Source organism: Lissotriton vulgaris, unplaced genomic scaffold (assembly GCF_964263255.1).
Source record: "Lissotriton vulgaris unplaced genomic scaffold, aLisVul1.2 SCAFFOLD_1669, whole genome shotgun sequence".
Classification (NCBI taxonomy): Eukaryota; Metazoa; Chordata; class Amphibia; order Caudata; family Salamandridae; genus Lissotriton; species Lissotriton vulgaris.
The window spans coordinates 305,072-329,392 of record NW_028245311.1 but is presented as its reverse complement, the minus strand read 5'-3'; the positions used below and the strand labels follow the sequence as shown (position 1 = coordinate 329,392).

General features: G+C 50.2%; 1 long non-coding RNA gene across 1 annotated transcript; it reads left to right on the top strand.

Annotated features, from left to right (window-relative positions):
• Positions 1-920: 920 nt before the first annotated feature.
• On the top strand, positions 921-23,951 carry LOC147666485 (uncharacterized). The gene is made up of 3 exons (XR_015304764.1): positions 921-1,194; positions 19,115-19,165; positions 23,882-23,951. It is a non-coding gene; the product is annotated as an uncharacterized LOC147666485 (long non-coding RNA).
• Positions 23,952-24,321: the final 370 nt, after the last annotated feature.

Sequence of the window (24,321 nt, the reverse complement as noted above, 5' to 3'; positions counted from 1 at the left end):
TGCAGGGAGTGTTAAACTCGAGGTTGTTGCTTTGTTTATTTCTGTTTGGATCCGTGCTCTGCCTCGTTTCCAGGGTTGGGGGGGGCGGTTGTTGCAGTTTTATGGTCAAAGTCGAGCAGGAGGTATTGGGCGCTTTACATGAGGCCCAGTCACTTTACACACGGTCACCTTCACTTGTTCCAGACCCGGCGATGGAGTGATTTGCCCAGAATCACAGGTCTGTGAGCCGACGCCGGTACTCGACCCATAGACTGCAGCTCTGGCCGCTACGCCACATCGTTTTGGGTTTGTGTCTCTCACACGTGAAGTGCAGGATGTGGATTTCTGGTGAATAACAACATTCCTAATTGAGAAAGTCTATTTACCTTTTGAGTGTTTTAGGCTCATTTATGTGAAAATACTCAGTGTTATTGTCCGGTGACTATGGCAGTCTGCGCATGTGCGGAAGAGTAGTGTCCATCCACTTCTGGTGTCTTGGCAATCTGCGCATGTGCGAAGGAGCGGTGTCGACTCATTGCCTCTGTCTCGGCAGTTTGCGCATGTGCGGAGGAGCCGTGTCCAGCCACTTCCGGGGTCATGGCAGTCTGCGCATGTGCGGAAGAGTAGTATCCAGCCACTTCTGGAGTCTTGGCAGTCTGCGCATGTGCGAAGGAGCGGTGTCGAGTCACTGCCTCTGTCTCGGCAGTCTGCGCATGTGCGGAGGAGCCGTGTCAAGCCACCGCTTCTGTTTCGGCAGTCTGCTCATGTGCGGAGGAGCAGTGTCTGACCGCGCTGGATGAAGTTACAGTGTGAGGTGAAGGACTCAGGGTCATCAACGGCAGAGTCAGCATCAGCAGATCCCGACTTCACTTCCGGCCAATTGTTGAGTATGGCCCAAGCATGGGGGAACTTGTGTTCCGGGTCAGGGGCCACAGAGTCAGCACAAGCATTAGATGCTGATACCTCTGGCTTCTTTCTGTGTTCAGCTGACTGCAGAGGCGGAAGGACACCCTCTCGGGTGTCTGTGCAGCTATCTTCATCTACAGACCCTCACCGACCCCCCCAGATCTGCCCCCCACCCCCTCAGACTCCAAACCTGCCCCCCCTCCAGGAGGTGGAGAGAGTCTACTATATAAAAATCTGTGCACACTGTGCTGCTTTTTACTGATCGCTGGGAAATCCTGCAAGTTACTTTGCATTTCACTGCACACGGAGGTATTTACAGCTTAATCTTTACATTTGTGCACACTGTATTACTTGTAATACTTTATGAGACATCTTTGCACACTGGACTGCTTTTTACAACACTTTGTGAAATCTGTGCACATTGTACGTGTTTATTACTTAATTATAAGAAATCTGTGCACATTGCATTGCTTTTCAGGGCACTGTAAAGGATATTTACAGCTTAAAGAGGTCATCTGTGCACAGGGCACTGCTTTTACCACACTATAAGAAATCTCTGTGCAATGTACTGCTTTTTACCACACTATAAGAAATCGCTGTGCAATGTACTGCTTTTTACTACACTATGAGGACTATGTTCACAATGGACTGCTTTGTACTGCACTACAGGGGGGCATGCACAGTGAAAATGTGTACACTGCACTGATGTTTACTGCACTAGGAGAGATGCTTATCGCTGCACTGCTTTATACTGCACTGTGAGGAATCTTTGCCACCACACTTCTTTACCTGAACATTTGAGGGAAATTTACATTCTCATTGTTGCTGATTTTTTTATACCATGGGAGGTTGGACTCACGCACCCATCGACGCGCAGGCTGCCCCTGGGTGTGTCTGGCCAGAAAGAGGCACTTCCGCCTTCTACTCTGACTAGGAGAGAGTCCACTTCTGCTTTGCCGCGGTCAGCAGCCACCTCCTTTCTTCCTCTTCTTCCCTCTCTCTGTCTCTGTCTCGCTCTTCCTCACTTGCTGAATGAAAGCGTGACTTCAAGAAACGGCTATTACCCTCTCTTTCCTCTCGTTTCCTTCATTTGTTCCCCTGTGAAATGGATCCAAAAGAGAAAGAAACACTTTTGCTGGAAATGTCGTCTTTTTCTCAAATTTTTCTATTCCAAAGTGCAGCCTCGGGGATGAAGAGGAAAAAAGGTTCAAAATAAGAAAAATACAAAGTAAAGCAAAACAGAGGGGTCGCAAAGTGGCCAGATTGGTTTTATTCACACCTAAACACATTAGCGCCACTTCACGGAGTTTGCCAGTGAAACAGTACTTTCGTTTTCTCGTCTTTCTGTTGGTGCGTGGAGTGGAAAACGTTTAATGCAATCCTTATCGACTGTTTTCCTTATTATAGTTTATAAAATGTGTACCACGGCTCTGTGTTCAGGGATGTGGTCTTTTTAAATCATACTGCTTATGTTTTGTAAGGATATAAGCAATGGGCATTGAAACAGGTCCCTTCCTATTCATGTAGTCATGTCCTTTACTTTTCAGGCAAAAACACTCTTTGATTTCTAAATATTGAGTGTAAAAGTGTTAAGGTAACCATGTTGTTCCAGGTAATATTACACATGCTTTACTTAATCTTGCATTCCCTATAAGTGTTTGCTTTTCCAGGAGGTTATTACTTTTTCTTTTCAGGCAGCATATTGCTCTTGTCGAGTGCATAATTTGAAATGAGTCGCATCCAGGTGTTTCTAGCGGGGCACAATTGGGTTGTAGCTATAGGCAGTGCACGTTTTTCTCAGTGGACACGTATATACATAGTAGGGGTCATGCCCAATTTACTCTCAAATACCAGGGCAATAACATCAATGATGTAAATTCACAAAAGAATGGTATGGAGGGATCAATCAAAAACATTTATTTCCAGCCAGAGTACAATTAATTACCCTGCTAATCTCTATTCTTATTAAGGACAAATTAATTTCTGCTATTACAGCTTGTGTACGTTTCAAGTGACGGGAAAAAAACACAGTATAGTCACATTAAACTAGTACATATACAGTTTTCATATATACACAATGTACACATCTTTACACAAACAATTAAATCACACTCATATATATGATACACTACATACATACAATATATACAACATATACAACATATATCAAACACATACATATATCAAAAATAAAAAAAACAATAAATCAATGATTGGTTCCCCCACTGAGAACAAAACAAACAGCTTGTATGCTCTTAAATCAGAGCAATACACTATAAAGTTGTCCCTACTGCGCCAGAGGAATAACACCTCAAAAGATATTCAGGTGGTGCTTTAATTCTACGTGATGGGGCTCCTTTTTCTCAGTGGGGCAGTTTGGTGTTCAGTGGGGGTGAGAATTTGGCTCTATGGCCAGAGATGCCGACTTTGGAACTGGTGAACCAGGTTCAGCATTCATTACCAGACCATTCTCCTGAGGGAGCATATTCCCATGCTAGACCTTAGAAGGCCCCACTGGACCTTAGAAGCCCTAGTGTCTTAGCACTAGCAGGTGGACCCTAGCAGTGGTAGGTATTGGTTAACCTTAAAGGTTACCACAATCCATACCGAAGTTCACCTCCAGTCTTGCAGGCAGGCCTATGAAGCAGCACACGCTATAGCGACAGTGACTTTGGCACTGAGGTCACATAACCCTTGAGGCCAGTCCACCTCACCCATTGGTGCCTCCATTGGCCTTGTTTCAGCAGTGGTAGGGCAACTCGTCAGAAATAGACAATGCAGGATTTGCACCCACACCAAACTAAGTTTGCAAACTTCACGGTCCCTCTGCTTCAGGCACAAGCTCTTTTAACATCTGCTTGTGCATTAGGGTTTGTGTATCGTTTTAATCCACACTAACAAGATCTTCAATTGTTGGGTACATCAAACTCTCTCTTTTCTAAGTAGGCATATCTGTCCACTTGGGTAACATAGCTTAAAAACATTGCCAAAATCAAAATCTCTGATTAAACACTGATAAGGTCCCAAAGGTGAGACCTATTGGCTATGCCATTGCTTGTTAATACATGTAAGTTACCCCTATGGTAGGCCCTGGGTAGTCCTAAGAGCAGGGTGCAATATTTAAAAAGTTGGGCATGTGCTTTTACGTTTTACATGTCCTGGCAGTGAAAAGCTCTTACGTTTGTTTTTTACTACAGCGCAGCCTATCTCTCTCTCGTAGGATAACATTGGAGTTGCTGTGTTACATTTCAGAGGTGTATTTTCCCAATGGGAAGAGATGTTTGGTTCAAGTTTGGTGTCTTATTTAAAATCCTAACTCATGTTGAAGTTGAATTTTAAATTACAATTCTGAAAATGACACTTTTAGAATGTTACCATAGAAATTAATGGGGTTGCCCCATGTCCATCAGAACCTGGGCATCTAATGATATTGGCTACAATGTGTTCAGTTAGGTGTCGCAATTGTTTGAATGAAAAGACAGTTCTAGAATACATCACCAAGGTATGCAGATCAATATATGGTCTGGAAAATTAATGGAACAAAACACACAACATATTTTATTTATTTATTTTTATTTATAGAGTTTTCTATAGCGCGAACGTGACCCAAGGGTATCAGAGCGTTTCACAGCTACACGTGTTACAGTTAGAGTACAACGGTATAGTAGTGTTAATATATATTAGAGTCCGGTATATGTCTTTCTTAGCAGTTTCAACAATAACACATTTAGGATCTGTTTAGTGTACAGAGGTGTACCTCTGATCCTCTCCGAATGATCCCGATGTGTATTGCCATTAAGTTCTACATCAGGATTCCAGAGTAGTACTGATGGAAAGTCTTGCCTAAGGGAGGAACTTGTTCATTAGGAAGATCTTCGCTTCCCTCTTGAATGTTGCAGTGTTTGGAATTTTTCTAATGTTTGGTGGAAGTGAGTTCCAGATTCTTAATTCAAGACCTTCCTGAATCAACGCTCGGCGACGGGAGGTAGTGTCTGTCCTCCGCGCATGTGCAGGCGTTCACCCAAGACCTCTGTAACCCATGCTCCGCCGCAGGTGTGATCCACAGGCCCTCTTTAATCCGCGGTAGGCTGTGTTAATTCAAGACCTTCCTAAACCAGCGCTCGGCGGCAGGAGGCTGTGTCTGTCCTCAGCGCATGCGCAGTTGTCATCCACAGGCCCTCTTTAGTTCAGTCCTGGTGTTACGAAAAGACCTTAGAATGCTCAGCAAGGCCAGGCAAGGGTGCCAGACTCACAACAGGGACCACAGCACCCATATTAAACCCCAGGTGAAGTCATGAGATAGAAAGATTGAATACCTAATTATTGTATAGCTAAACATGAACAACAAGCATTGGCATAGCCACTAGGTCTCGCTTTTGGGACCTTACAAGTATTTAGTTATACAGCACAATATCCTTGGTGCAACAGCATCAACTGTTGTATGGCTAAACACTTATAAGGTCCCAAAGGCAAGGCTTGTTTTCATTGGTTCCTGTTGTGCCTTTTGGAGATGCATGCTTCTGTTTCGTCCTCGAGTCTAACTACTTCCACCTTTTGTTGATCTAGGTCACAGGTACTCACAAACATTTTCCCGGAGGCCGCAAAGTTTGGTTTATGGTGTGACCGAGGGCCGCACTGATGCCAGCAGGGTGTAAAGTCGGGGTAGGGAAACAAAGCATGTATATCTAGTGGCTGCCTTTAAGAATGAAGGTGTTCCTAAAGTTAAGGGCCTAGTTACTTCCTTTTCCTAACTGCAATTAACCTTTAAAAAAGTGTTTGCAGTATATGTACGTTTCTTTTTCATGTTAGTTCTGAGTCGAGTGCTGCTGATGCCGGGGTGTCTGCATGTAAAGACCTGGAGGGCCTTATGCGGCCCCCGGGCCGTACTTTGAGTATCACTGATATCTATCCTCCCTGGCAACCGCCCTAGCTACATGTGTATTTCCATGTTCTTCAAAAAGGGATCGCATTTGAGCCGGGGCCGCTGTATCTCCTTTGTTCTCGGTGGTCCCATGGGAGTAATAGCTGCTCATTCTGCTAATCCTTCCCTAACTTTCCAGATGTGTCAGAGCAGACAGGCTCGTCAAGTCTTCAAGGAAGTGTGAGTGTGACGAGGCTGGTGCATTTATTCACCACTTAACTAATCAGTCTCCTGTCCCTCCGTCCTCACGTAAGTCACAAATTGTGACACATTTTCTATTTTAAGGATTGTAATAACATCACTTTTGTATATTTAAGTCCATACAGATACTGAAAACAGCAAAATCGCAAGTACAAAAATGAAAAGTACAGGGGGCACGAGCCCCAAACAAAACAAAAAATAGGTTTTAGAGGGGCAGGGTTTGCAAATTAGCATAGGCAGTGTACAGTAATGTCACAGAGAGGGACATTGCAAGTCTATTATCCCTCTCTTTAATGGTAATGAACCATGATTCACGTATTATAAGCACGCACATGAGCAGCGTATACCCTCATGTACATAAATATAGAAGGCTTAAATGTATTTTGGTACAACAATGTGGGAGAGTTTTAATGAAACGTGCGGGAACATGTTAACATTAACTTTTATTGGGCAGAGCAAGTTTCCAGTGGGAGAAAGCTAAAATATTGTAATGCATGATATAGAATGAATATAGTCCTCTCTGAATCTGACTTGCATATCTATGTACTTTTTTTACTGCATTGCACAGATATTCTATGCAGTAATCTAGTATTATTTTCATTTTGCATGATAGCTGTGCATTACAGTTAGCTTAAAGATGCCACTTCTTCAGCTATTAACTAATGGTGAGCATTTTTATTTTGTTGGCCGTGACTACTTTCTATCTCAGTGGGACCCTGATAGTTGGCAGCCCACTAGCGATTCATTTGATGTTTAGTAAATACCAGGCAGTTGGGGTATACCTGCTACTTGCTACCAAATGGGTGTTTGGGCACACAACAAACTGAACCAAGCATTTGCAATTGAATTGCTTTCACATTTACGCAAGTTTGAGCTATTGGTATTGTAAATGACAATGCCTTTTATTTATGTTTTGGGTTTCAAAACATAAATAAAATGCTTTGTCATTTACAATCCCAATAGCTTAAACTCGTGTAAATGCGCTACCTGTTGCATTGCAAATGCTTGTTATCTTCAGTATCATGGTCTTTTTAGTAACATTAGAAAACTTAAATTTGAAGCTTTTGTGTGTGCCCTTATGGCCTAGGGCACTGTACACACAACCATACATTTCTAATTCGTTGTCAACAAAGTTTGAATTTGAATGATTCTGCCCAGGTTTAACCAAAAGCTGTCAGTTACTGAAACATTTTGCATAGTGTATTTTCCTGTCAACAAATAAACATGTGTGTGGTATAAATGCCTCAGTGGCCGCTTACTTCCTTGAAGTACTATTGTCCTTATAGTAAAGTCCCCAATTTATTTATATTCAAATGGCATTAGATTTATGGAATTCCCCCTTCCCACCCCACAACTGAAGCAATCCTATAGATTACCTAGATACCTGTGTGTGTGGTTTGATTGCCACAGTTGTCCTTACCACCCAGTTCTGGTGTGCATTACAATCGTGAAGATGTACATATACTGTTTGGAGAAGTTATGTCCAGTGGTACTTTTGGCAACGGCTTTAAACCACTCGTGCCTCTTTGTCCCATGCTCCACTGGCATCCCACGGATTTTTCATGGAAGATTAAATCTTCCCCTGTAAGTGTATCTCGCCCCTGGGAAGCGCGTGGGATCTATTCACAGCCAATGGCCTGTTACATTAAACCACACAAGCTACCGGGGCAGAAACCACAGATGGCCGCCGCGGTGCGTGCATCTGCGGCGCGGCGGCTGTGCTCTCAGGGCTTCTACGTGCTTGGTTTCTTGGCCGCCAGGTGTAGTATTACTGTAGCACCAAGGCCGCAAGCCATGGCTCTCATTCAGTCCATTTTATTTCATAAATGTATTGTTTGGGTGAGGGGTTAAATTTCTCTTAATTTCCAACAGGAAGAGGACTTTTCTGCAGATGCCCCACTGAAAAATCTGTTAACGTTATTCATTGCATAGGAAATGAAGGTGGTGGACATGGTGGTGGTGGACATGGTGGTGGTGGTGGACGTGGTGGTGGACATGGTGGTGATGGTAGACTTGGTGGTGGTGGACGTGGTGGTAGTGGATATGCTGGTGGTGGGGGTGGTGGTGGACATTGTGGTGGACATGTGGTAGACGTGGTGGTGGTGGACGTGGTGGTGATTGACGACGTGGTGATGGATGCGGTGGTGTTGGACACAGTGGTGGTGGACGCGGTGGAGGACGTGGTGGTTGTGGACGTGGTGGTGGTGGACGTGGGGGTGGACGTGGTGGTGGACGTGGTGGTGGTGGATGTGGTGGTGATGGTGGTGGTGCTGGATGTGGTGGTGGTGGAGGTGGCTGTGGTGGCGGTGGACGTGGTGGTGGTGGACGTAGTGGTGGTGGATGTGGTGGTGGTGGATGTGGTGGTGGATGTGGTGGTGGTAGGTGTGGTGGACATGGACAAGGTGGTTTTGGGCATGGTGGTGATGGACGTGGTGGTGATGGATGTGGTGGTGGTGGACATGGTGGTGGTGGATGTGGTAATGGTGGTGGTGGATGTGATGGTGGTCGTAGTGGTGCTGTATGTGGTGGTGGTGGGTGTGGTGATGGTGGATGTGGTGGTGATGGAGGTGGGTGTGGACGTGGTGGTGGTGGACATGGTGGTGGGCGTAGTGGTGGTGGACATGATGGTGGTGGATGTAGTGGTGGTGGACGTGTTGGGGGTGGTGGATGTGGTGGTGGTTGGGGTGGTGGGTGTGGTGGTGTTGGTGGTGGACATGGTAGTTGTGGATGTGGTGGTGGAGGACATGGATGTGGTGGTGGTGGATGTGGTTGTGGGCGTGGTGGTGGTGGGTGTGGCGATGGTGGACGTGGTGGTGGTGGAGGTTGGTGTGGTGGTGGATGTGGTGGTGGTAGACATGGTGGTGGACATGATGGTGGTGGACGTAGTGGTGGTGGACGTGGTGGTGGTGGACGTGGTGGACATGGTGGTGGTGGATGTGGTGGTGTTGGTGGTGGACATGGTAGTGGTGGATGTGGTGGTGGAGAACATGGATGTAGTGGTGGTGGACATGGTGGTGGTGGACGTGGTGGTGGTGGTAGATGTGGTGGATGTGGTGGACATGGTGGTGGTGGACGTAGTGCTGGTGGATGTGGTGGTGGTGGTGGTGGACGTGGTGGTGGTGTAAGTGGTGGTGATGGACGTGTTGGTGGTGGTGGACATGGTGGACATGGTGGTGGATGTGGTGGTGGTTGGGGTGGTGGGTGTGGTAGTGTTGGTGGTGGACATCGTAGTGGTGGATGTGGTTGTGGAGGACATGGATGTGGTGGTGCTGCATGTGGTGGTGGACGTGGTGATAGTGGTGGGTGTGGCGATGGTGGACGTGGTGGTGGAGGTTGGTGTGGTGGTGGATGTGGTGGTGGTGGTGGACATGGTCGTGGACATGATGGTGGTGTACGTAGTGGTGGTGGACGTGGTGGTGGTGGATGTGGTAGTGGTGGACATGGTGGTGGTAGATGTGGTGATGGTGGTGGTGGTGGTAGTGGTGGTGGACATGTTGGTGGTGGGTGTGGTGATGGTGGATGTGGTGATGGTGGAAGTGGGTGTGGTGGTGGACTTGGTGGTGGTGGACGTGGTGGTGGTGGACATGATGGTGGTGGAGGTAGTGGTGGTGGACGTGGTGGTGGTGGACGTGGTGGTGGTGGACGTGGTGGACGTGGTGGTTGTGGTGGATGTGGTGGATGTGGTGGACATGGTGGTGGTGGATGTGGTGGTATTGGTGGTGGACATGGTAGTGGTGGTGGTGGAGGACATGGTTGTGGTGGTGGTGGACGTGGTGGGCGTGGATGTGGTGGTGGTGGACATGGTGATGGTGATGGACATGGTGGTGGTGGATGTGGTGGACATGGTGGTGGTGGACGTGGTGGTGGTGGTGGTAGTGGTGGTGGGTGTGGTGGTGGTGGACATGGTGGTGGTGGAGGTGGAGGGTGGTGGTGGTGGACGTGGTGGTGGTGGTGGTGGACATGGTGGGGGTGAACGATGTGGACGTGGTGGTGATGGATGTGGTGGTGATGGACATGGTGGTGGTTGTGGACATGGTGGTTGTGGTTGTGGTGGAGGTGGTGGTGGTGGATGTGGTGGTGGTGGATGTGGTAGTGGTAGACGTGGTGGTGGCTGTGGTGGTGGTGATGGACATGGTGGTGGTGGACATGGTGGTGGTGGTGGATGTGGTGGTGGTGGTGGTGGATGTGGATGTGGTGGTGGTCTCGTGATGGACGTGGTGGTGGCCGTGTTGGTGGTGGTGGACATGGTGGTGGTGGATGTGGTGGACCCGGTGGTGGTGGACATGGTGGTGGTGGTGGCCATGGTGGTGGTGGATGCAGTGGTGGTAGATGTGGTGGTGGTGGATGTGGGGGTGGACGTGGTGGTGGCCGTGGATGTGGTGGTGGTAGTAGACGTGGTGGTGGTGGACATGGTGGTGGTGTGATGGACATGGTGGTGGTAGATGCAGTGGTGGATGTGGTGGACATGGGGGTGGTGGACGTAGTGGTGGTGGATGTGGTGGAGGTGGTGGTGGAGGTGGGTGTGGTGGTGGACATGGTGGTGGTGGGTGTGGTGGTGGACGTGGACATGGTTGTTTCGGACATGGTGGTGATGGACGTGGTGGTGATGATGTGGTGGTGGTGGATGTGGTAGTGGTGGACAATGTGGTAGTGGTGGACATGGTGGTGGTGGATGTTGTGATGGTGGTGGTGGTAGTGATGGTGGACGTGTTGGTGGTGGGTGTGGTGATGGTGGATGTAGTGATGGTGGAAGTGGTGGTGGACTTGGTGGTGGTGGACATGGTGGTGGACGTAGTGGTGGTGGACATGATGGTGGTGGATGTAGTGGTGTTGGATGTGGTTGGGGGTGGGCGTGGTGGTTGTGGTGGATGTGGTGGACATGGTGGTGGTGGATGTGGTGGTGGATGTGGTGGTATTGGTGGTGGACATGGTAGCGGTGGTGGTGGAGGACATGGTTGTGGTGGTGGTGGACGTGGTGGGCGTGGATGTGGTGGTGGACGTGGTGATGGTGATGGACATGGTGGTGGTGGACGTGGTGGACATGGTGGTGGTGGACGTGGTGGTGGTAGTGATGGTGGGTGTGGTGGTGGTGGACATGGTGGAGGTGGAGGGTGGTAGTGGTGGACGTGGTGGTGGTAGACATGGTGGGGGTGAACGATGTGGACGTGGTGGTGATGGATGTGGTGGTGATGGACATGGTGGTAGTTGTGGACGTGGTGGTTGTGGTTGTGGTGGAGGTGGTGGTGGTGGATGTGGTGGTGGTAGACGTGGTGGTGGCCTCATGGTGGCCATGGTGGTGGTGATGGTCTTGGTGGTGGTGGACATGGTGGTGGTGGATGTGGTGGACATTGTGGTGGTGGACGTAGTGGTGGTGGATGTGGTGGTGGTGGTGGTGGAGGTGGATGTGGTGGTGGTCTCGTGATGGACATGGTGGTGGCTGTGTTGGTGGTGGTGGACATGGTGGTGGTGGATGTGGTGGACCTGGTGGTGGTGGACATAGTGGTGGTGGATGTGGTGGTGGTGGACATGGTGTTGGTGGATGTGGTGGATGCAGTGGTGGTGGATGTGGGGGTGGACGTGGTGGTGGACGTGGATGTGGTGGTGGTTGTAGACGTGGTGGTGGACTCGTGGTGGCCATGGTGGTGGACATGGTGGTGGTGTGATGGACATGGTGGTGGTGGACGCAGTGGTGGATGTGGTGGACATGATGGTGGTGGACGTAGTGGTGGTGGATGTGGTAGTGGTGGAGGTGGTGGTTGTGGACATGGTGGGGGTGGGGGTGGTAGTGGTGGATGTGGTGGTGGTCGATGTGGTGGTGGTGGAGGAGGTGGTGGAGGTGGTGGTGGATGTGGTGGTGGTGGACGTGGTGGTGATGGACCGGTGGGTTGGACGCAGGGGTAGTGGATGTGGGGTGGACATGGTGGTGGACGTGGTGGTGGACGTGGAGGTGGTAGTGGTGGACGTGGTGGTGGTAGCCGTGGTGGTTGACTCGTGGTGGCCGTGGTGGTGGTGGTGGTGGACATGGTGGTGGTGTGATGGACATGGTGGTGGTGGACGCAGTGGTGGATGTGGTGGACATGGTGGTGGTGGACATAGTGGTGGTGGATGTGGTGGTGGTGGAGTTGGTGGTTGTGGACATGGTGGTGGAGGTGGTGGTGGTGGTGGTGGATGTGGTGGTGGTGGATGTGGTGGTGGTGGAGGAGGTGGTGGTGGTGGATGTGGTGGATGTGGTGGTGGTGGACGTGGTAGTGATGGACCGGTGTGTTGGACGCGGTGGTAGTGGATGTGGGGGTGGACGTGGTGGTGGTAGACGTGGTGGTAGACTCGTGGTGGCCGTGGTGGTGGTGGGGGACATGGTGGTGGTATGATGGACCTGGTGGTGGTGGATGCGGTGGTGGATGTGGTGGACATGGTGGTGGTGGACATAGTGGTGGTGGATGTGGTGGTGGTGGAGGTGGTGTTGGAGGTGGTGGTTACGGACGTGGTGGTGGTGATGGAGGTGGTGGTGGTGGTGGATGTGGTGGTGGTGGATGTGGTGGTGGTAGACATGGTGATGGTGGTGGACATGGTGGTGGACGTGGTGGTGTATGTGGTGGGCATGGTGGTTCTGGATGTGGTGGTGGTGGACATGGTGGTGGTGGGTGTGGTGGTGGACCTGGTGGTGGTGGACATGGTGGTGGACGTAGTGGTGGTGGACATCGTTGTGGTGGACATAGTGGTGGTGGATGTGGAGTTGATGGACGTGGTGGTGGTGGTCATGGTGGTGGTGGACATGATAGTGGTGGACGTGGTGGTGGACGTGGTTGGTGGTTGACATGGTAGTAGTGGACGTGGTGGTGGATGTTGTGGTGATGGAAGTGGTGTTGGACGTGGTGGTGGTGGGTGTGGGGGTGGTGTACGTGGTGGTGGTGGACATGGTGGTGGGGAATGTGGTGGATGTGGTGGTGGTGGACGTGGTGGTGGTTGTGGACATGGTGGTGGTGGACGTGGTGGGGGTGGACATGGTGGTGGACGTGGTGGTGGACGCGGTGGTGGTGGACATGGTGGTGGTGGACTGGTTGGTGGTTGACATGTTAGTGGTGGACGTGGTGGTGGTGGTGGTGGTGGACATGGTGGTGGTGGAGGTGGGTGTGGTGGTGGATGTGGTGGTGGTGGACATGGTGGTGGACGTAGTGGTGGTGGACATGGTTGTGGTGAAAGTAGTGGTGGTGGATGTGGTGTTGATGGACGTGGTGGTGGTGGTGGACGTGGTGGTGGTGGTCTTGGACTTGGTGGTGGTGGATGTGGTGGATGTGGTGGTGGTGGTGGATGTGGTGGTGGTAGTGGATGTGGTGGTGTTGGACATGGTAGTGGTGGATGTGGTGGTGGATGTGGTGGTGGTGGACGTGGTGGTGATGGACCGGTGGGTTGGACGCAGTGGTAGTGGATGTGGGGTGGACATGGTGGTGGACGTGGTGGTGGACGTGGAGGTGGTAGTGGTGGACGTGGTGGTGGTAGCCGTGGTGGTTGACTCGTGGTGGCCGTGGTGGTGGTGGTGGTGGACATGGTGGTGGTGTGATGGACATGGTGGTGGTGGACGCAGTGGTGGATGTGGTGGACATGGTGGTGGTGGACATAGTGGTGGTGGATGTGGTGGTGGTGGAGGTGGTGGTTGTGGACATGGTGGTGGTGGAGGTGGTGGTGGTGGTGGATGTGGTGGTGGTGGATGTGGTGGTGGTGGAGGAGGTGGTGGTGGTGGATGTGGTGGATGTGGTGGTGGTGGACGTGGTGGTGATGGACCGGTGTGTTGGACGCGGTGGTAGTGGATGTGGGGGTGGACGTGGTGGTGGTAGACGTGGTGGTAGACTCGTGGTGGCCGTGGTGGTGGTGGGGGACATGGTGGTGGTATGATGGACCTGGTGGTGGTGGATGCGGTGGTAGATGTGGTGGACATGGTGGTGGTGGACATAGTGGTGGTGGATGTGGTGGTGGTGGAGGTGGTGGTGGAGGTGGTGGTTGTGGACGTGGTGGTGGTGATGGAGGTGGTGGTGGTGGTGGATGTGGTGGTGGTGGATGTGGTGGTGGTAGACATGGTGATGGTGGTGGACATGGTGGTGGACGTGGTGGTGTATGTGGTGGACATGGTGGTTCTGGATGTGGTGGTGGTGGACATGGTGGTGGTGGGTGTGGTGGTGGACCTGGTGGTGGTGGACGTAGTGGTGGTGGACATCGTTGTGGTGGACATAGTGGTGGTGGATGTGGAGTTGATGGACGTGGTGGTGGTGGTCATGGTGGTGGTGGACATGATAGTGGTGGATGTGGTGGTGGACGTGGTTGGTGGTTGACATGGTAGTAGTGGACGTGGTGGTGGATGTTGTGGTGATGGAAGTGGTGTTGGACGTGGTGGTGGTGGGTGTGGGGGTGGTGTACGTGGTGGTGGTGGACATGGTGGTGGGGAATGTGGTGGATGTGGTGGTGGTGGACGTGGTGGTGGTTGTGGACATGGTGGTGGTGGACGTGGTGGGGGTGGACATGGTGGTGGACGTGGTGGTGGACGCGGTGGTGGTGGACTGGTTGGTGGTTGACATGTTAGTGGTGGACGTGGTGGTGGTGGTGGTGGTGGACATGGTGGTGGTGGAGGTGGGTGTGGTGGTGGATGTGGTGGTGGTGGACATGGTGGTGGACGTAGTGGTGGTGGACATGGTTGTGGTGAAAGTAGTGGTGGTGGATGTGGTGTTGATGGACGTGGTGGTGGTGGTGGACGTGGTGGTGGTGGTCTTGGACTTGGTGGTGGTGGATGTGGTGGATGTGGTGGTGGTGGTGGATGTGGTGGTGGTAGTGGATGTGGTGGTGTTGGACATGGTAGTGGTGGATGTGGTGGTGGTGGTGGTGGTGGATGTGGTGGTGGTGGACGTGGTGGTGATGGACCGGTGGGTTGGACGCAGTGGTAGTGGATGTGGGGTGGACATGGTGGTGGACGTGGTGGTGGACGTGGAGGTGGTAGTGGTGGACGTGGTGGTGGTAGCCGTGGTGGTTGACTCGTGGTGGCCGTGGTGGTGGTGGTGGTGGACATGGTGGTGGTGTGATGGACATGGTGGTGGTGGACGCAGTGGTGGATGTGGTGGACATGGTGGTGGTGGACATAGTGGTGGTGGATGTGGTGGTGGTGGAGGTGGTGGTTGTGGACATGGTGGTGGAGGTGGTGGTGGTGGTGGATGTGGTGGTGGTGGATGTGGTGGTGGTGGATGTGGTGGATGTGGTGGTGGTGGACGTGGTGGTGATGGACCGGTGTGTTGGACGCGGTGGTAGTGGATGTGGGGGTGGACGTGGTGGTGGTAGACGTGGTGGTAGACTCGTGGTGGCCGTGGTGGTGGTGGGGGACATGGTGGTGGTATGATGGACCTGGTGGTGTTGGATGCGGTGGTGGATGTGGTGGACATGGTGGTGGTGGACATAGTGGTGGTGGATGTGGTGGTGGTGGAGGTGGTGGTGGAGGTGGTGGTTGTGGACGTGGTGGTGGTGATGGAGGTGGTGGTGGTGGTGGATGTGGTGGTGGTGGATGTGGTGGTGGTAGACATGGTGATGGTGGTGGACATGGTGGTGGACGTGGTGGTGTATGTGGTGGACATGGTGGTTCTGGATGTGGTGGTGGTGGACATGGTGGTGGTGGGTGTGGTGGTGGACCTGGTGGTGGTGGACATGGTGGTGGACGTAGTGGTGGTGGACATCGTTGTGGTGGACATAGTGGTGGTGGATGTGGAGTTGATGGACGTGGTGGTGGTGGTCATGGTGGTGGTGGACATGATAGTGGTGGACGTGGTGGTGGACGTGGTTGGTGGTTGACATGGTAGTAGTGGACGTGGTGGTGGATGTTGTGGTGATGGAAGTGGTGTTGGACGTGGTGGTGGTGGGTGTGGGGGTGGTGTACGTGGTGGTGGTGGACATGGTGGTGGGGAATGTGGTGGATGTGGTGGTGGTGGACGTGGTGGTGGTTGTGGACATGGTGGTGGTGGACGTGGTGGGGGTGGACATGGTGGTGGACGTGGTGGTGGACGCGGTGGTGGTGGACTGGTTGGTGGTTGACATGTTAGTGGTGGACGTGGTGGTGGTGGTGGTGGTGGACATGGTGGTGGTGGAGGTGGGTGTGGTGGTGGATGTGGTGGTGGTGGACATGGTGGTGGATGTAGTGGTGGTGGACATGGTTGTGGTGAAAGTAGTGGTGGTGGATGTGGTGTTGATGGACGTGGTGGTGGTGGTGGACGTGGTGGTGGTGGTCTTGGACTTGGTGGTGGTGGATGTGGTGGATGTGGTGGTGGTGGTGGATGTGGTGGTGGTAGTGGATGTGGTGGTGTTGGACATGGTAGTGGTGGATGTGGTGGTGGTGGACATGGTAGTGGTGGATGTGGACATGGTGGTGGTGGTGGACGTGGTGACGGTGGTGGACATGGTGGTGGTGGACATGGTGGTGGTGGATGTGGTTGTGGTGGATGTGGTGGTGGACGTGGTGGTGATGGACGTGGTGGACATGGTGGTGGTGGACATGTAGCACAGAATTCCCGGGAGCTATAAATACACGCTGAAGTCAAAATCTTTGCTTTATATCGATTTTACTCGTGGACGATCCCGTCCCACGCGGTGCTAACTCGGTGCGCAGCCAGTATTTTGTGTGGGACAGGCCATTCAGTGTTACTTGCATCTCGGAGTGTGCCAGATGTTTACTACCAGATTTAAGTTTTATGGACGTCACAAATATTGGCCTTTTCATAGATCAGGTTTTTCCCAAATGTACAACTTGAACACAGCAATCCGCCACAAACAAACAATATTTCCTCGAAAAAAAGCTACTTTCTCACAAGTTCCCTATAAAAATGATTTCCTTCCCCTTATCAAAGCCGGTGCAGGTTAAGGATCTTTTCATATCGGAACAAATTAAAAGGTGCAGCATTTAAAATGTTAACATAATAACTGTTAGAATTGGGGGTCTCTGGTTGGCGCAAGTTTTCCCTTGTGACAAGCAGGCACCCTCTCCTCTAAGTCAGGGCAAAGGATGACCCCTTAGAATTACCCTTGCTCACCCTCTAGGTGCGTGGCTTCTGAGCAGTCAAGGCTATTCTTCAGGCGTTTCTGAGTTAAGCATTTGTAATAACACACACAGTAAAATGTACCAATCCCCCCACAAATGGACACCAGGCTGTGGTTATATAAAAATACGTCTTCTTTATGTAAAAATATAGATATGCAGGCAAGTATTTATCACAAGACCATAGGTAACGCTTTTCCTAGCCACAAGGTTGAAAATAGGCAGTGTTCTCCTTGTTGCAGTTTAAATGTTTAGTTCAGTTCCTTGAGTCCTCTCAGGACTCACTAGCTGCTTTGTTGCGCTTCTGTGTGCCTCTTCCGGTGTAAACGGCGAAACCCTACCGCGTCTCACGCATCTGGCGTGAGCACGGGTTCGACTCGTACCACTCCCAGCAACGAGGCGTTCGGGGCAGTCCGATCAAGGGGTACGCTTCTTGCGGCGCACGGAGGGTGACTCGCACCGTGAGCGCTGAAGGTTGAAGGGCAGCTCAGGTGGGGAGATCAGTGTACAAAGGCAACCGCTGCGCACAGTGCTCTCGAGGGGAAAGAAGAACGTGTGTGCCGGTGTGCGGCATCTCTTGGGGGTTTCCGTGAAGGCTGTTGCGGGGCACACGGTGGCTCTCAGCAGAGCGAGGCTGGCACCCGAGGCTCCCGAAGCTTCAGCTGTCTGTCCTCTGTGTCTGTAGGGTCCAGTGGGGACGTCAGACGGGAGCGTGGGGGGGGTGCACCAGCGGGCCTCCAACGGCGGTGATACAGCGACTTCCCTCAGCGTGGGCAGAGCGGCTCGATGGAGCGAGGCTCTCGCTCGGTGGGGACGGGGAAGCACAGTTCGATCACTGCCTCTAGGAGGGGCTGGGGGGCACCACAAAGGTCACGGCAGCGAGCCTCCAAGGCGAGGTGACACAGCGATTTCCCTCAGCGGGGGGAGAGCAGCTCGACGGAGCGGGACTCTTCCTCGGCGGGGACGGGGAAACACGGTTTGGTCACGGCCTCAAGGAGGGGCTGGGGGCACCACAGATCACGTCTCCGGCGGGGCAGAAGTCCTTGAAATTACCGGCAGACGAGCAGAGAGCAGGTTGAGCCAGATGGTCCTGTGGCTCAGGTTAGAGGGCAAGCTCAGACAAGACCTTGGAGAAAGTTTCAAGCACAAATCAGTAAAGTTTTTTCAGCAAGTCTTTTCCTCTCCTTCCTCAGCAAGGCAAGCAGCAGGCCAGTCCTTCCAGCGTCTTCTTCTCCTTCTAGTTGGGCCGAGGTTCTTTGTGGAAACAGGATTCTGATTTACAAGGAGCAGGTCTCCTACTTTTATACAGCATTTCTTTTGTCTTTTCAGGCCAGGGGGGCCTTTGCATAACTTCATTCAGTCTCTGAGCACTTGTTGGGTGTACTTCTGGCTTCTGCTTTCAGTGTGAGGGGCAGGCACATCAGACGCTCCACAGGAGGTGGAGCCAGCATTGTGTGGACAGGGGCAGCCAGGAGTACCTTGTTGACAGTACTTCGCCCTTCCTGGGCCAGGTGCAGGCTGAGTCATCAGTCGCTCCCCAGGGCAAACAGATCTATCTGTGGAAAACCTGTGGAAATTATCTGCAAAACACGCAGGTGATAACCTACCAGGCTTGAAGCACCCTGTGGACAAACTGGAATATGGGAATAGTATTGTGTGGCAATAGAACCTCTAAAAAAATTCAGCTTGGAGATGAACCAAGCATCACGCTTGAATGTCACAACTTTTTAAAACAAGGTAGTCAGGAAAGTGTGGCCAATATATTGCAGCTCTTTGCATTTTGACAGCCCCAAGCTAATTTGAGAACAGAGTGGATGTATGTAGCAGAGACGAGTCTGTTCACCCAATGTGAGTGGTGAGATCCGCTTTGCTGATCTGCCTGAAGTTATGATGCTGCTGACAGTGGCCTGTCTGCTAATAGCGATTGCGTAACTGGTGGATCTATGAAGCCAAATAAGAGAAAGTTATCTTCCGACACCACAGTCTTCTTGCCTGAGACTAGTTATACTGAAGACTCTGAGACTAACAGCAGTAATTTCTCCTTTCAGAGCGTTATTGCTGCAGATGGAGTGAAGCCAAGAAGTAAGCACATTACTAAGGTACCAACAAAGTTTGTATTAACAGTTTCTCTTTTGCAGCTTTTGGAAATGCATTTTCTAGTTTTGTTGCTTTTTGGTTCGTTTTTTATTGTAGGCTGTTATCTTCGGTTTAAAGGGAAAGATGTTGTAGTGTGTGACTGTACAGGGGACCCTAGACATTGAGAATCAGAGTAAATAATAGACATATACTGAATAGTATATATGACCTCCGCCCAGCCGGGCAGGTTTCTTTAATTATCCAAAATTTTTTTGTTACTCAGTGTAAACGACAATTGTATAAATCTCCGTCAGAACCCCCTCCTTCAGCCATCATGCTGCACCTAATTATCCCTCAGAAACACTAACCAGGACCAAGCGTGACCTTCGGCTTGAACATCCTCCCAATTCTCACGGAAATGAAACTATCGTGAGTATTCATTTTTAAATCCCTAATCACCTCAAATTGCACGTATTGCAAACACTGGAGCTATTCTGATAGCTTATCCAACATTTATCTCCTTAGTTTCTAACACTCCGAGGAAAGCCTACCATGGAGCTACTCTGATAAATCACGAGGCTTTTAAATTTTCCAAGACAAACATGACATATATTTTTCTGTCCTGATGATGATGCAAGTATTGTGTAATTGCATCGAAACGTCGTCGACCTAAATGCACCATATGTTGATTTGACTACATAAATTCTGAACAACAATGGGTTGCTGAGATTGTATACCAGTCTGTATTACCATGGAATGAGTACAGACCGCCTTTGTGCACTTCTACATAACTGTTTGTGTCACTTGTTTTGTTCTTGTTTCTTGTGGGTCACAGGCTGTGCCCACTTTTGTACAATTGTCGTTTACACTGAGTAACAAAAACATTTTGGATAATTAAAGAAACCTGCCCGGCTGGGCGGAGGTCATATATACTATTCAGTATATGTCTATTATTTACTCTGATTCTCAATGTCTAGGGTCCCCTGTTCTGTAAAATAGCCTATTGCCCAAGGACCCTAGTGTGATTCCTTTTGGGTTTCCCTCGTCGTGTCACAACGTAGTGTGTGACTGTGGCATGGGATCAAGAAGAGACCTAAGACCAGTTCGGGGTAGGTAAGGTTTATTTTGGAAAACGTCTTTTTATGGCGGGTTGTCAAGGTGTCTCTCTGAAAAGCTCTGGGGTCCCTGATGGCATCTGGTTATGGTCTTGTTTCCAGATGGTTAAGAAGCAGACTTCAGGGATGTTCCGTTCTTCCTAACTCCTCGTTGGACTCCGCCAGGGAAAATAAACAGGTACAGATCGTCAGGATATGTACTCTATCTGGACTCTCCCACAGGGAACCGGGCAAGTGCAGGGGACACCGGTGCTAAGGTGCTAAACACTTTATTAAACGTGCGAGGGTGCAGAGGCGTGATTACTGGTGAGGAGGGGTATATTTACACGGTGAGGACAAAGAAAGGTTGGGCAGATATTCTGGCACACACGCGGCTATGGTTTAGAAGAACCCCGTCTTCCTACCCAGTCCGCCAAACGCTGCCGTACCTGTTGTAGCCACACTCCTCCCTCAGGAGTGTGGCACGGCGATTCACAAATCCGGTGGCCTCCTGGCTTACTCCTGTCGTCCCCGGGTTCGCCTCCAAAAGCTCCGTTCTCTGCTCCTCCGGGCCACTCTCCCACTCTCGATCCTCGGTAGGTGACGTCACATGCCAGGACATCTTCTTCCGTGTTTTTACCCACTAGGAATCACACGTTGTCACCATCGTCAAACAGCACGGACTCAGTATAGTATCCTACGCCCACGACACCCAGATCATCCTCTCTCTCACCAAGGACACTACACAATCGGACAACAGTACATCTACTTCACCAGTTGGGTTTTACAATAATTGCACAAAAATCTCACCTGTGTCCGGCACAAGTGCAATCTTATCTGGGAGCTTCCATCAACACTCTCAATGCTCCTGCCACTCCCAATATAGCCAGGATTCACAATATCCAGGCCACACTATTACAATTTCAACTCAACCAATCATTACCAGCCAAAGGCTTCATGCATCTGCTGGGAATGATGGCATCCTGCGTTGCAATCGTACCTCATGCAAGGCTTCACATGCGTCCTCTGCAACAATGTCTAGCGACTCAGTGGAATCAATCACAGGGGGCCAGATGTACGACGTGATTTTGCATGCGCAAACGGGTTTGGGAACCTGTTTGCACATGCAAAATCACTGTTGGCCATGTACAATTCCAAAGTAGCGAGTTGCAGGTTATTTGCGACTCTCTATTTAAGAATTGTAAGTCGCAATTAGGAAGGGGCATTCCCTTCCTAATTGCGTACGCAATGCTATGTGTGAATGTTTTAAGACCACAATTGCAGTCGCAAAACACTTGCAAATGACCACCCTCATCAAGAGGGTGGTAATGCAGTCGCAATTTTGAAGGGGTCCCCAGTGTACCTCTTCCACTTTGTGACTGTGTCTAAAAATATTTTTTAAGGGCCGGCAGTGGTCCCAGGGACCACTGCCAGTCCTTAAAGAATGAAACAAAAAGTTTCATTTTTTTTTAAATACATCCCGTTTTCCTTTAAGAAAAACGAGCTGCATTTAAAAAAAAAAAAGGAAAAAAAAAAGCTGCTTTATTAAAAAGCAGTCCCAGTCATGGTGGTCTGCTGAGCCCAGCAGGCCACCATCCCTGGTAGGGCTGACATTCCCAATGGGCTCGCAAATTGCGGGATGCTCATTAATATTAATGAGCCTCGCAATTTGCGACCCCAACCTAGTGTTTGTAGACAGCGGAAACCATCGCTCGCTGCAGTGGTGGAACCTTCAAAATTTAGCAGGACAGCCTTTCATAGACCCGATTCCACAGACACATCGTTAACTGGTTGGGGTGCCCATATACAACATTACAAAGTCCAGGGGCTGTGGTCAGACAAACACAAACGTCTTTACATCAACTACCTGGAACTTCTAGCAGTGTTGTTCATAGCACTCAGCTTTTCTCACCCAACTTTTAGGCAAGACTGCCTTAGTTTGCACTGACAACATGACAGCAATGTACTACCTATAGAAATAGGCAGGGACTCCCTCTCTCCAGCTGTCGCACCTTGCACAAAGCATTTGGGATTGGGCGATTCGCCAGAAAATCTATCTCCTAGCAGAACACCTCCCAGGAGTAGACCATCAGATTGCAGACCTGCTCAGCAGACACAGGTAGCAAGTACACGAGTGGGAACTTCATCCCCAAGTTCTTCTTCCCTACGTTCAAAACTGAGGTTTTCCACAGATAGATCTGTTTGCCACAGTGCACAGCACAAAATGCCCAAACTCTGCATCCAGGTTCCCACACCCAGCATCCAAAGGCAATACCCTATGGATGATTTGGTCAGGGATATTTGCTTACGCTTTTCCGCCTCTCCTTCTAATTCCATTTCTGGTTCGGACGCTCAGACAAACGTCCCTCACACTGATCTTAATAGCCCCCACATGTTTTCGTCAACCTTGGTACTCTCATCCTTAGAACTCTCACTGGTTCCACATCAAAAGCTACATCTCACACCTTGTCTCCTCACTCAGAGCCATGGAGAAATCAGACATCCAATTCCCAGAGAACTCAACCTAGCGATTTGGCTCCTGAAGTCATAGAGTTTGGTTATTTACAACTACAACCAGACTGTATGAATATTCTTAAGGAAGCTAGAAAGCCTACTACTAGAGCATGTTATGCAGCAAATGGAAACGTTTTGTTGCCTATTGTAACAACAACAATATCAATCATCTTGATGCTTTTGTGCAGAACCTAATCTGTTATCTGTTGCATTTACAGCAATGTGGATTCACTTACACATCCATTTGTTTACACCTGGGAGTCGTAGCTGCACACTTGCAACATAGACAACACCTACCTCTCTTCAGAGTACCGGTGATTAAAGCCTTCATGGAAGGATTAAAAAGGTACCGCCAAGTATTCCCCCTGCTCCAGAGTGGAACTTAAACATAGTCCTTACAAGGCTAATGGGCCCGTCTTTTGAACCAATGCACAAATGTCAGTTACAATTCCTATCATGGAAAGTTGCTTTCCTCATAACTATAACCTCACTAAGGAGAGTTGATGAACTTCAGGCATTACCTATACAAGAGCCTTTCTTTCAACTTCACAAAGACAGAGGGGTTCTACTTACCAATCCTACATTTCTCCTTAAAGTAGTTTCTGCTTAGGGGTAATTCATATGTAATATCAAATTAAAATAACATAATATTAGCATTTTCATTAGTAATTGAACCATTCTAATTCACCCCCAGTCAAGAGATCTGGGTAAATCCATCATTATTTTGCTCACCATGCCACCCCAGTTCAGACATGGCCATATGCAAATCAGTGCCTCATGGGAACAGTCCAGCCCAAACTGCAATGATAATAAAAGCAGATAAAAGTAATTAGCAAAATAAGCACATTGAACAGAATTAATAGTTCCACCATCTTTCTAAAACAATGTACATATGCAATCATATAAAAACTGTATATAGCATTTTCCTATTATGCTTTCCTGTGTGTGTGTCTGTTGGTCTCTGTGTGTCTGTCTCCCATTCCCTGTGGGGAAAGTATGTAGCTCCTCGTGGAGAAGATTTGGGCAAGAAGGAGCACACTGCATTGAATAATTTCTTGGTATGCACTTTTTATTAGTATTACAGGAAATCACAATGATTGATTGTCTCTTTTATATTCTTCTTTCCCACAGGGTCTTCCACTTCAGTCCCTTAGGTGAGCCTCGGCCGCCGTCGTCCCTCGGACAGAAGGAAAAGACTCAGGTAAGTGTTTTTGCTTTATGGTTTAATCAAGGGAGGATTTGAGGGATAAATAATAGCTATGCATAAATGTGAAGGGAGGGGCTAGAGGTTGGAGCAACCAAAAGAAAAAGAGTAGCCAATGATTTCTGCTCTTGTCTTTCTTTTCCGTCTCACTTATTTCCTTTTCCCTGGGTCCCTTTCACCCCTCAGCCTCCCCTCCCATTCCTCTCTTACTCAGCCCCTTTCCAAAAGCCCGTAGACGCCCACGCACCTGGAAAAGCCACGTCCCTCCGGGGCAGTGGCGTGGTGACTTTGAGTCCTTCAGTGAGGTCTGGTCTTCTGTTTCGGCTTTCCCTCCTCCGCCAGGTTCGGGTGTTCTGCTCGCCGGCAA